We start from the raw sequence: 13970 nt of genomic DNA on the forward strand, positions 1-13970 counted from the left end.
TCCAGGATGGTTCATTAAAAAAAAAAAAATCCCCTAGGAATTGTGAATTATAATAAAGACCCAAATGGGCAATATTTCAAATGCAACCTAAGTTTATATTTGGTTCACATTATAGTCCAAGGTCAATGTGGTAAATTAGGGTCAGGTTTGGTAGGAGTAGATTGAGAGAGGAAACCTATTTTGTATTTCTATAACATAAGTTATTTTTAGATCTACTCAGTGACTTGAGAATTTTATAGCCAAGATGATTTTTCACTAATACAAGTCCCTTCTTTCCTTCTTTTCACAAATATTAAAAAATAATTCCTGTTACTCCTTTCCCATTAAACAGTTAAAAAATCAGAGAATAATTCCCATTCCAAACTAATTTGTAAATGCCCTATTACTGATAGATTCTAATTAGTATAATAAAATGAAGAAGACTGAATGTTCTCAGTTCTAAAACATGAACAAAACTGTGCTAATTGGTTATTTATTTTAGCTTACTGATATAAACGAGTCAGGAGCACATGAGGTAAATTGCATCAAAATAGTGGAAGTGGCTAGCTTTTCATGTAGACTACCAAAAAAAGAAAGTATCTAAAAATAAGTGTAAATAGCTAAAAATAACAGTGTGATTCAAACTCCAGGAAATGCAGGCTGTTGCTTGTTGTGTCTCTGCATTTCAAATAATGTTTAGGAAGAAAAAACTTACTCCTCAAAAAAGATAAAATATGCAAATCTACACATAGGAATGTGAACTTTCAGAGCAATGTTCCCTGACAACATGGAAAATGCTGAAGGTCTGTAACTAGAAAATTTCTTGTTCTCTTGATTTTAGGAAGGCCTCAAACATTTTCATGCATCACCTTGTAAGCAGAACACCAAGAATGTATTAGCTGTTCGAAAAGGTCGGTGTACTTCTCATCTATATACCAGGTAATAATAACTAATATTTGCCATTTATGAAGTACAGGGGCCTGTCCTGTTGCTTTTGGTCCCTAATAGTTGTGATGGACGGAGAGGTATGGGGGCTACTGTTAGTGTTACCTCTACCATACAGGGAACCAGTCTGAGGTTTAAGAATGTCACTGGAGGTATCTAATGTTACAAGATTTAGTGAGAGAAGCATGGCTTGAATCTGATTTGCAATCCTGATTAACAGTCCATTTGTCTTCCTATTACTCTATGAAGTTCCAAATTACCTCAGGGAAAGCTTATCCTCATGGAAATAATGTGTCAAGCTGAGAAAAGGCAATTGTTCTATTTCCTTCAGTTTGTGAGAAGTATTATTGGGTTTTCTTATTTGTGAGAAGTAGTATTGGATGTGGGTTAAATAGCTGAGAAGCAGTTATGGAGGATATGCAACCATTATTAGGATTTAATATCACTGTGGTTTTATTTTAAAATAATTTAGTAAGCTGAACTAATCAATATGATCAAGTAATGGTCCACGAAATTCTATTTTAAAGCACAGCTGTTAAAGAATCCAAAGATAAAATCCGAAACTAGTAAGCCCCTACTAGTAATCCCCTTTATCGTTTTAATGAAATTCAAGCCAAATCATGACAAACATGCAGAAATGAAGTGTTTAAAAAGGAGAATACAAAAATTGATTCTGCGGAGTTTCGTTTCAAATCAGGTCTTAATAGCTATGTTTTATGATCATGGAAATGGAGGGTCATAGGACAGACTTTTAACCATCCTAGCAATAACAAGGTACTGCTGCCGTCAAGTAACAGTGTTTGCAGTGAAAAGTGTGATGCATATTTTACCATTCTTACTTGAAATAAACTATCCGTGTTATTATACCCCAGATAATCAACCCAATAGCTTCTTATTCAGACCATCTTAAGGGACCCATGGCTTCATTAATTCTCACCTTTGAAAGTGCTTTAGCAAACAGGAACAAAAGCTGAATTTCTAACAAGAGGGAACAGTTAATTAAATTATGATGTTTCCTTATACTGGCATATTATCTCATGAAGAATTTTTATTTACAAGGGAAAATGCTCATGATCTAATATTAACTATGAAAAAAAACCATGATACTAATTGAATTAGTTTGATAAGGCTACCATAGCAGAACACCACAGACTGGGTGGCTTAAACAACAGAAATTAATTTTCTCACAGTTCTGGAGGCTAGAAGTCAAGATCCAGACGTCAGGAGGTTTGACTTCTTTAAGGCCTTTTTTCCAGGCCTGCAGATGACTACCTTCTTGCTGTGTCTTCACATGGCTTTTCCTCTGTGCATGCTCACACCTGTCGTCTATTTCTCTGCTTACAAGGACACCAGGCATATCGGATTAGAGCCCCATTCTAACAGCCTCATTTTAACTTAATCACATCTTTAAAGACTTTTTCTCCAAATAAGATCACATTCTGAGGAACTAGGGGTTGAGACCACCACATCAATTTTGAGGGGACATAATTTAGTCCATAACACCTGTTACATATAGAAAGATTTTTCTCTGGCTATATGTCTTTGTATTTTATGATAAAAACGAAAAAGAAATATGGCAAAAAGTTAACATAGTTAATTGAGTAGGGCAAGGTTAATTTTATTTTCATCTTTACAGTCTTCTGAATCATAAAACAATGCAGGTTTATTTAAAGAAGAATAAATCGGGGCACCTGGGTGACTCAGTGGGTTAAAGCCTCTGCCTTCGGCTCAGGTCATGATCCCAGGGTCCTGGGATCCAGCCCCACCTCGGGCTCTCTGCTCAGCGGGGAGCCTGCTTCCCCCTCTCTCTGCCTGCCTCTCTGCCTACTTGTGATCTCTGTCTGTCAAATAAATAAATAAATAAAATCTTAAAAAAAAAAAAAAGAAGAATAAATCAATTTGCTATTTTAATCAACTATAAATGAATCATTAAAAATAACAGGGCATCTGATTAAAGAAGTATTGTAATGGTAAACCAAAGGACTTCTACATTAACCTTTCTATATCAGTGATTATCTTTCTTTTTTTCTTTCATTTCCTTTTTTTTTTGAAAACTATAAACTATTTCTTCAACAAAAGTCTTAGGCAGAAGATCAAGATATTATATTGGCAAACGCAGAAGTACTCTAGTTGATGCAAGATCATTTTCTTTGTAAACTATAAAGAAGTCTGTTGTCCACAGTAAATTTTTAAGTACTTTGAGGGCATAGACTAAATCTTATTCATCTTTGAAAATTTTAGTCCCTAGACTAGTGCCTTCAACTGAATCCATACTCAATAAATATGTCAAAAGACAAGACACTCAAGTATCTCATAGCTATTCTTTAAATAAGATAATAGAAAGTATACTAGATTTGAGTCAAAGCAATTTTGTTCAAGCACTTGCTCTGCTGAATATCACATGGGTAACTCTCAGAAATCCACACAAGTTCTCTGTGCTCTGGTTTCCTTATGTGTTGGTAATGAAGAAGAAAAATCAATTTTCTTAGCTAGTCTAGGTCCAGCGAGAGGATTTCCTTTGTTTAGAAAAGGTCTGTGATAAGACACTTGGGATAAAAGATAAGATCTTGAGAACAGGAGCTAAGACAGGGGAAAAAAGAAAAAAGAAAAAGAAAAGCTTAGTTTCTTTGTACAAGAAAATGAGATAAATTTGGTTCTTTGGTTCTTACTATTGAAGGGGCACTGAAAAGAGGAATTCAAAGAAGAAATAGAAGGGGAGCAAGAAAGATGACAGCAAGATGGTGAGGGTATGGAGGAAATGTGAGATATTACAAGCATTAGAAATCCCTGTGACAAGCAGAAGAAAAGTTTAATATCCAATTTTAAGTGGTTTGCTCTATAAAGTGTAATCCTATTACACTGTAGGGATTTCTATTGTCGATGGTAAACAGTAGGGGATGTGGAGGTAGCAGGGATGACTCAAGAGAGAGGGCAAATCCATCTCTGGAGTAGAGCGAAAGAACTAAGGCAACCATGAGAATATAACCCATGAAATATTTGCAAAAAAAAAAAAAAAACTTTAAGAAGGATTTTGGACTTCCATGATCCTAGATCAATTTTATAAAATCTTAAGTGGTTTTGAGATCTCAAGTGATGTATAGATCATATGTTAAATGGGATCATTAGGTACTACTGTTGACTTTATACATTTACTGTATCAATTGAATGAGATAATCACAACTGATATTTATACAGGACTTACTATATGTTAAACACTTTTGGAAGTGCTCTAGATAGTTTTATTCTTTTGCCCCTCACAATGTCATAAGGTTCCTACTGCATGTTTTGTCTGCATTTTATAGGATAGGAGAAACAACTTGCTCTCATTATATAGCTAATGTGTAATTGGTGGAGTCAGGATTCAAAACCTATAATGACTACACTATTATAAGCCAGATAATATAATAATTTATGTAAATTAAACTATATTGTAAGCAATATAAGTTGCCTGTCTAGCATTTAGACAGATTGGGCAGTCCCAGTTAGGAAGAAAAAGAGTGGGAGAAGTATATAGGAATTGTTCCACCTCCCTTAGTAATGACCTCACTGGTGTAAGGTCAAATAGGTTTTCCTAGGATGGCCTCTCAGCTTGAAATATCCTTCTGCTTATGTCATGGAGATTGTGCTTCACATCAGATTTGGGAACAGGAAGTGACTGGAGTTGAAATCCATTATCCAAGCCATTTGCCCATTAGGCTATAGCTACCAAAGGGGGCACCTTTGTAAATCTCACACAAAAGTGCTTGTAGTCAACAGTGGATCCTGCTTCCTCTCTCTCTTGACCTAACCAGCATCTGTTCATCATTAGAGAGTCCTTCTCTAACCCCAAGCTCTCTCTACTTTCCCCTCAGGCTTCTTACCCCATGGCCATACCTGACATTCTGGTTTTCACCTCTATCAAATGCTAGCCCTGCCTTCCCCATCTGTGTGTTAAGTCCCTTAAAGCCAAGAGCTTTTTGTTTCCCAAGTCCAAAATGCCCAGCAAACTGCTAGGTATACAGTAGGTCTTCAAGAAAAAAACAAAAATTCAATAAAGAACCAAATCAATTTTTCTTGTCGGTGACATACTTGGAAAATAAGTCACACATCCTGGAAGTGATTCTGTGTGAAAATTCTGAACTGAAATTTAGTTTTAGTCCTGACTATAATGAGCTCAATAATGTTGGGCAAGTCGCTTAACATTTCTGGCCCTCAAGTTTCCCCTATAAAATCATTGGTTTGGATTAAACTGATCTTTCAGGTCAATTCTAGTTCTTAACCTTCTATTAACATTGTTTCTCCTCTGTCATAAGTTTGATTAATGAACAGACAACCTTTTAACCCATTGGTCTACCTGGAAATTCAGGCAAAATGTCTGCCTTAAAATCATTATTTTATGTTTTTCTTGGTCCAAGTTCAGGTATTTACAGTTCTTGGGCATTAATAACTTCTTTCCTAATATATTCTTGCTACATATGTTCTTAGCCCTGTGATTCAACTTATATGTCCTTACTACTAATGGCTCCACATATAAACTATGTGACATTAAAAGAGAATGATTTCTCTATGATGGCTAATTGTTCCAACATTTCTGAAACACTAAAAGAAAAATAGCAGTAGATGAGAGTGAAATGGCTGGAGATATTAATGCCTTAAGCACTTTAACCTTATCCAACAGCTCAGGTCGATCTGCTTGGCAGACATGCCAACAGGAGGGAACGAAGCGGGTGGGAAACAAGATATTAACAGGCTCAAATGCAGGGCAATTAACAGTCCATTATCTCCACATCAGGGCTAGATTGGTTTCTCAATAAGCCTCTGAGTTAACCAGCCATCACATTCCAATGCAAATCAATTAAATATATTTTACTGTATTATTTTCAGATTTCTCATAAGTACATTGATCTATATTTGCTTAATTCCATGTATTTTTGATAAATCAGCATACTTAAAGGTCTTGCTGTACAGATATGACATACATCATTTCTGAATGCTACCAAACCACAGAAGAAAACAGTATGAATTTTAGTTTAACCTAATTTCATAGTTAATAATAATAAAAGTTAAAAATCACTGTTGATAGAGGTAATATGTAATTTAAACCCTTGCAAAAATATATTTGGGAAATATTATGGCATTAAATACATAATCAAGTTAAGTGTCTGCCTTTGGCTCAGGTCATGATCCCAGAGTCCTGGGATGGAATCCCCGCCTTGGGCTTCCTGTCCAGTGGTAATTCTTCTTCTCCCTCTGCCCCTCCCCCTGCTTGTGCACGTGCACTCTCTCTGTCAAAATAAATAAATAAAATCTTTTTAAAAAAAGACTTTATTTGAGAGGCAGGGTGGACAGTTTGGGGGGTAGGGAAGGAAAAAATGAAATAAGAAGGGGTTGGTAGAGAGACAAGACTTAAGAGACTCTTAATCTCACAAAACAAACTGAGGGTTGCTGGGTTTCGGGGAGATAGGGAGCAGGTGGTTGGGTTATGGACATTGGGAAGGGTATGTGCTATGGTGAGTGCTGTGAAATATGTAAGCCTGATGATTCACAGACCTGTACCCCTGGGGCAAATAATATATTATATGTTAATAAAAATATATTTTTTAAAAATCATATAAAGTGTTCCTTTTAAAGCCTGTCACTTGTTATAACATTCTATCCACCACCAGAGATATGATATCCTCCACAAGAATTACACCTTTCTTTCCTCCCCCCAAATTTTTCAGCAAAATGGTAACATTCAAGATACATTTGGATGCTTCTCTTGCGGGAAGCATTGTGGTTTTTCCATGGTTACAACTGAGCTGGTTACAACATGAACTGAAACCACATGTGCTGACAGAGAATAGGCACAAAGAGAAGGAGGAGACAAAGCAGTACACTCCAGGTAACTCAAGAAACTATGGACTCTCATAGCAAAAAGGGAATGGGGTTTTAGACGAAGTTAAAGCAGATCTCAGAAGACCACAGGGTCCCAGCTGAACATTGAGTTTCATGATGTGGTTATTGCTGCTGCCATTACTGATCTTGGCCTCTGCATTACTAGTACCATCCCTGCTTCATTTTTTAATGCCTGCTACATATTGAACATGTTGCAAAACACTATGCAAATACTGTGTCTTATCTTCACCATCCTCACAAATGATAGGAATAACTCTCCCTATATTACATATGGGATAAAAAGAAGAAGAAGAAGAAGAAGAAGAAGAAGAAGAAGAAGAAGAAGAAGAAGAAGAAGAAGAAGAAGAAGAAGAAGAAGAAGAAGAGAGAATAAGATGGCTCCAACATATTCCCTGCCTCCAGCTCTAATAAAGATGTTGAAGCTCCTTGCTAATGGGCTCGCACTTGTTTTGTAACTGCTAACTAACACAGAAACTAAGCCCTGTCTATGTAATAGATGAGTGGAGATTAATCTGGCTTGGACCCTAACACACCACTGGTCATCAAGACTGATTTGACAAGGGGACTCAAAATGTCTTTTGTCTCTCTCTGCACCATGCATCTTCCTACTCAAACAATAGCTTCAAACAAGATTACTTTCCTCAACGTATCAGGCAGTCTCCTCAGTTTTACAACCCATGGGAACAGAACCCTCTATGTCACCATGGTACCTCATCAGCTGGGATCATCTTCCAAGAAATGAGGTTCCAAAAAACACATAGGGGATTCGTACACCAGAGTTTTTTGCATGCTTTGTTATAAAGACAGGGCGGTAGTGTTGTCTGAGTTTAGGGGAAAAAAATCCCAGTTACCTATAGGACACCTTTCAATTTAAAAAGATATCCAGGTTGATGCAGATACCTCATAAGGGCATAGGACTTGTCAAGCACAGTGGAAGGTAGATTTTTTTCCATATTCATCCCATTTATCTGGCATAAACTGCACAACCATCTATAACAACCCTGCCCGTGAACTTGGTAAAAAAAGACCCATTGGAGGGGTCAAGAATTGATAAATAATAATCATAATCACCATCATAAAAATTGGAGCCAGATTTTCAAGGGCTTCCTGAGTTTTCAATGTGAGATGCCCTTCTGTAACAGCACTATGATTAAGCCCAGATCTGGATGTATATGTTATTTGGAATCTTCACATATATACCTTTTTATTCTTACATGCTAGTAAAATGCCATCATAGCATTCTTCTGAACTCTCATGAATAATCAAGTGATGACATAATGTGTCTCCCATGATTAGTAGGCAAAGGGTAATCTGTAAAGTCATAACAAAGTTCATCTCCTGAGACCCAGGTGACCCAAGGAAAGCTGCACCATTGTTATACCCTACTGGTGAAGACCATCAGGCAGACCTAACATTTACCACCTATAATCTCTTGCCAAATTATTAGAAAACAAGTTGAGAACAATTGATCTCATCTTGCATTACATGTCATCTATTTCCTTTCTCTCACTCTCTCTCTCCTCTCTCTCTCTCTCTCACACACACATACACATACACACATAGACTCTAGGATCCTTGAAGAAAGCAAAGTGGTTTTCTTTATCTTTGATTATCTGTTCCAGCATAGTGCCTCAGACATCTTAGGCATTCAGAACATCATGGGTAAATGAGTGAATGAATAATAAATTAATAAGGGCCATGGTGTAATTTAAAGTAAACAACAATAATAACAAAAACAACAAAATAGAGGCGATAGGATTATCATGGCCTACCTACCCCATATTCCATAGAGAAAACCCCCTTACTTCCAGTTCTTCTTTATTGGCAATTAACACAAAAACAGTTAATCACAGGAACAACTCCTCTGGAAGTTACTCTAAGTGGAAGTATCTGAGAAAGTCAGATTAAAGATAGATTTTTGTCTGGGGACTGGGAAACCAGGCCTGCCAGGGTTTAGAAATGGTTATCAAGACAGATCATTGCAGCCACTCTTGGATTTAACCAAAGGCCATAAAGTCTTCTTCCCCTGCCCCCTGCCCCCCAGCTTTGGTTAAATGTGAACAGCTTTTTATTTTTAAATTATTTTTATTAACATACAACGTATTATTTGCCCCAGGGGTACAGGTCTGTGAATCATCAGTCTTACACAATTCACAGCACTCACTATAGCCCATTCCTCCCCAATGTCCATAACCCAACCATCCTATCCACCCCCAACCCCTGACAACCCTCAGTTCCTTTTGTGAGATTGAGTTTCTTATGGTTTGTCTCCCTCCCGATCCCATCTTGTTTCATTTTTTCCTTCCCTACCCCCCACAACCCCCTGTCCTGCCTCTCAAAATTCCTCATATCAGGGAGAGCTTATGATAACTACCTTTCTCTGACTGACTTATTTCTCTTAGCATGATACCCTCTAGTTCCATCCAGGTCATTGCAAATGGCAAGATTTCATAAAGTCTTAAATAAACAGTGTAGCCCAACTATTTTTTAGTGGCGATCTGGCAAAGCCCCTAGTGCCTTTTTCTGAGACTAGCACAGACGTACAGACTTGAAACCAGTCTTCCCAGTAACAGTCTTGCTCCACAATAATCCATTCTCCACAGAGAAGCAAGAATGAACTTCTTGAACCATAAATTCAGTCTTATCACCTGAATCCTTAAAACCCCTCAATGGTCAACTATTACACTTGAAATACAAATACTAGCCTATCTTTCTGGTCTCATTTTCAACCAATCTCCTCCATTTTCCATTATTTTCAGGTGACACAAATGTTCTAGAAACCTTGTTTCTAGAAAACATTGTCTAGAAACAATGTTTCTAGAAAATTCCAAGTTCATTCTTGTTCATGTATGTTGTTCTGACTAGAAGCTTCTTCCCCTCCTCCTCTCATTCCCTTATTCACATGGTCTGCTTATTTTTTTTTTTTTTACCCTTTAGATCTCAACTCAGATATTATCTCTTCATAAAGGACTTTCTTGACTACTAAAGTAGCTGCTCAGCCATTTTTTTTTAAATCTTTCTTTAAACAAAGAAATATGAATGGAAGTGGCATGCATCACTTCTGGTCAGAAGTTTAAAGAGGGAGCATATGATTATCCCATTCTCTTTCCTTATGCCACAGTAAGATTTCATCAGACTACATATTTGAATGACAGTGATGTGGAACAAAGCCTCAGTGAACCAGCCATGGTTATATAGTGTAACTTGTATTAACCTACTAATTTTAGTGAAGTATTTGCTGCTGAAGCATAACGCAGTCAGTCCTAACTAATACAATCTCAGAACTTATTTCTTTTATATCTCTAAGCACAATTTATAGTTACCTATTGTGTTCTCTATAGTTGGACTACCCTACTAGAATGTAAGTTTCATGAGAGCTAGAATCCATTACATGTCTACACAAGGAGAAGCTTACAGATGTCCATTGATGAATCTGGGAGTGGTACTTTTTGTTAATTGTCCAAACTCTAGCTCTAGAAAGAAGTCTTCAGGAAGGACAAAGTTACACTTCGTGTAATTTCCTCTAACTCTCCCCAAAGTAGGGGCCAGCTAATTCTTCTGGTAGGCTGACTCCTGCACACATTCTGGCATTCTTTCCTATATTTATTTGGGAAGTAGTTTGTTATTCAGGTATCTCAGCACTGAGTCCACTTGGCGTAAATCCAAGCTAATCTCTAACAATCCTGAACCTTTTTTGTATGTGGACTCCTTTCAAAATTCTGGATCAAGCCATGGGTTCTTTCCATAGTACAAAATCATGCAACTTTACAATTTTATAGGATTCAAAAATTCCCTGGAGTTTCTCTAGGGACCCATTCCCCCATATTCTAGAGACCTCAGGCTAAGACATAGACTTCAACCTAATTCTCTGACAAAGTCCTCATGTCTCATTGTTTCTGAGCCCTACTTTGACGATCTTGACTCTTGATCTCCTCTTGCTGAGATCCTGCCTTGATCTTACTCTCATTTTCTTTTCTCAATACCAGGCAGGAGCTCAGCTAACTGCTACTCCCTTTCATTTCCGGTATGTCCTCTGTAAAGCTTGCCTATTGCTGGATGGTGGCCCTTCTGTCAGCTACAGTGCTTGTGCCATCAGGGAAATATGTCTTCCATTTAGGTCCTACTCTCCTGCTTTCTACAGTTCCACCCCAAAAACATCTTCACACCCTCTAAAAGTAGAAAAAAAGCCTCTGATATTGAGTATTTCTTAAATTATTCTTACAACTGACTGAAAACGGGTTGTAGAGTCACTTCACACTTTAAGGGGTTTCCTCAAACTCTTCTCAGCAGAACTAGGTCTACAGATTTAAAGTGCTTCTTAAATTGGTAAAATTAAAGTGCATCATCAGAACAATGACTCAGCTTCTGAGTCAAGCTGAGTTTTTCCAAAACAAAGTGCTCTGCAGTCTATCTTATAGATTTGAGCATTATGCTGCACTAAGCATGTACACAGTACTATTCCACTCAATTAAAATAGTCATAAGAAAGGCTCATTTCTCGTTATAGAGCACTTAGAATAGAACAGTACTATTTAAACATTTTAGATGAGAAGTCTTTGGTGGAGAAAAATCTTACACAAAAAGGATGTTGCTGCAATTAGGTAGGGGTCACAAAAATCCTGCCTCCTGATGCCCTCTGCTCTCAGGGGTCTTCTTGAAACCACCAAGGCTCCATGTAGCAGAGTTTGAAGCACATTGATATAAAAATGTCTCTAAGCTGCATATGACAATGCAGGAGAAAAATACCTCAACAAATAGTGCAGATAATGCTTCCCATCTTCCACTAAATCAAAAGATGACAGCTCATGACCCCATCACTAATTTTGCTAGAGGTCCATGGTGATGACAATTTTTCCAGGAATTTGAGAAGGCAAATAAGCGCATACTGTTGTACTGAATAACATAACTCCTACCATGTATAGCTGGCTTCAGCTTGTCCCTATGTATTCGCGGGAATCTCCCTTGTTCTTTTTCTGTCCTGTCATCATTACTTAATATATAACTTGAAAAGTAGACTCTATCACTTCCTGTCCTTTTAGAACAGAAAACCAAGTCTTTAGAGCTTAGAAAAATATACTGTTTCCTAATGTAAAACTTAAGATAACTTTGGCATGTGGTAATTCAGAATTTTCCATCTTCAGGTTACAAATTGCCAGAATAGAGAACTGAAAAATAACTAATGAACTTTTAATGAGAAACCTCAAAAGACAATTGTTTCTCTCTATATGTGGGCTATTTTTGCCACATAAGTTTTATCAGGAATACCTTTCATCCCCCACCCAAATATCCTGCTTGAGATAACTAATTCTCAATATCCAAATTAAATATCACTTCTGTGAAGTCTTCCTTAATGCAAATCTCACAGAGGTGAGGTCAATCTACATTCATTAGTGCAATTACTTATGTGTCTATCCTCCCTATCAGACCATAAATTCCTTCAGGCAGGATTCATACTTTATTCATTTATGCCCCAAAGCCTACTTCAGGGCTTAGCACATAATGGATTGTCAAAAATGTTTATTAAGCTGATAATACTGACTATTGATATAAATGAGATACCTCACAGAATTGTTTTGTGGGTCAGCATACTTAGAAAATACTATGATCCAAGGGGTACCTGACTCTATAGCCAAGGACATAAAGGACACACACTAAATTTAACTTCCCTACCACCACCCCCTGTTTATTACAAACTAAAACTATGGAAGAAAAATGAGCCCTGTAATTCTAAGACTATAACTTTATCATATGTCTAGATTTTACTTTTGATATTTTATTCAACCAAGACTGATTAAAATTCTACTAAGTTCAATATAGAAGATTTTTTTAAAATCTTTTCAAGAAAACACATTTTTAAGAATTAAATTATGTCTGGGGTGCCTGGGTGATTCAGTCACTAAAGTGTCTGCCTTCAGCTATGGTCATGATCCTGGAGTTCCCTGATCAAGCCCCAGAGTCTGGCATCTAGGTTCCCTGCTCAACTGGGAGTCTGTGTCTGCCTCCCTTCTACCCCACTCTGTGCACTCTCTCTTTCTCAAATAAATAAATGAAATCTTTGGAAAGAAGAATTAAATTATGACTTATATAATAAAGCTAAATCCAGCTATTTTACTAAGGAAACCTCAGATCCAATCTTGGCACCTAAAGTTAAAATTTGTTCCATGAATCAATAGTACACTATCTTTTTAAATTGCACTGAAAGAGGAAGAAGAGGAAAGGAAGTACTGTACATGTTGGTAAATTTATACACTGGAATTGGAAGCCTATATTTATAATCTGGCACACTTATTTACTAGCCCAGTAACCTTAGGCACATTATTTAACCCTTTTGTGCCATTGTTTCTTCATATGTAAAGTGGGGACTAATACTAGTACTTACAACATGGGGTTGCTGTGAGGTGATGAGAAATGCTTACAGTGCATGAAAGATGCTCAGTATATGTTAGGAAGTTACTATAGAAAGTTTCTTCCATCAACTGCCTACCTCATACCTTGCAAAACAACAACAACAACAAAAAAAAAAACAAAACAGTTTTTCACTCAATCAATACGCATGAATGAATAATGATACTCACTAATGAATGTTCTCTGTGCCAGGCACTTGCTGGTAGCATAGGAAGGGAACAGCCTATGCTTTCAAGAAACTTATATTCTAATGGGGGATACTAGTAAAAAACAAGTGAATAAATGCTTTCTGTAGTATCAGTGAGGAAAAAAAAGGTACAAGAGGATAGGTTGAAGAGGTATATGGTTCCTTCAGGTACAGTGGCTAATGAAACTGCTCTGAGATGTATTTGATGTGAGACCTGAACCTCTAGAGGGGGGATACCTTGTTCAGGGTATATTTTAAGATAGTGCTAACAGCACTTACTGCAGAATGGGTATGAGCCTGTGAGTAAAGGAAAGTTTCAAAGGTGACTCCCAGTGTCCTTGGCCCAAGGAGTTATGTGAACAGTGCTGCCATTTACAAAATAGAGAAGACCAAAGAAGCCAGTTTGTAAAGAAAAATTCACAATTCTGCTTTGGTCATGTCGGTGTCCTAATTTGGAGTTAAGGGGTGACTTTTAATGTGAAATTACGTTTTTCAGGTCAGACAGGATCACTCAGTGAGAGTGTAAATATGTAAGAGTTCAAAAGATTGTGCCTTGAACACATTGACATTTCAGAAGC

This window comes from Martes martes, assembly GCF_963455335.1.
Source record: "Martes martes genome assembly, chromosome: 1".
In the NCBI taxonomy this organism is placed as follows: Eukaryota; Metazoa; Chordata; class Mammalia; order Carnivora; family Mustelidae; genus Martes; species Martes martes.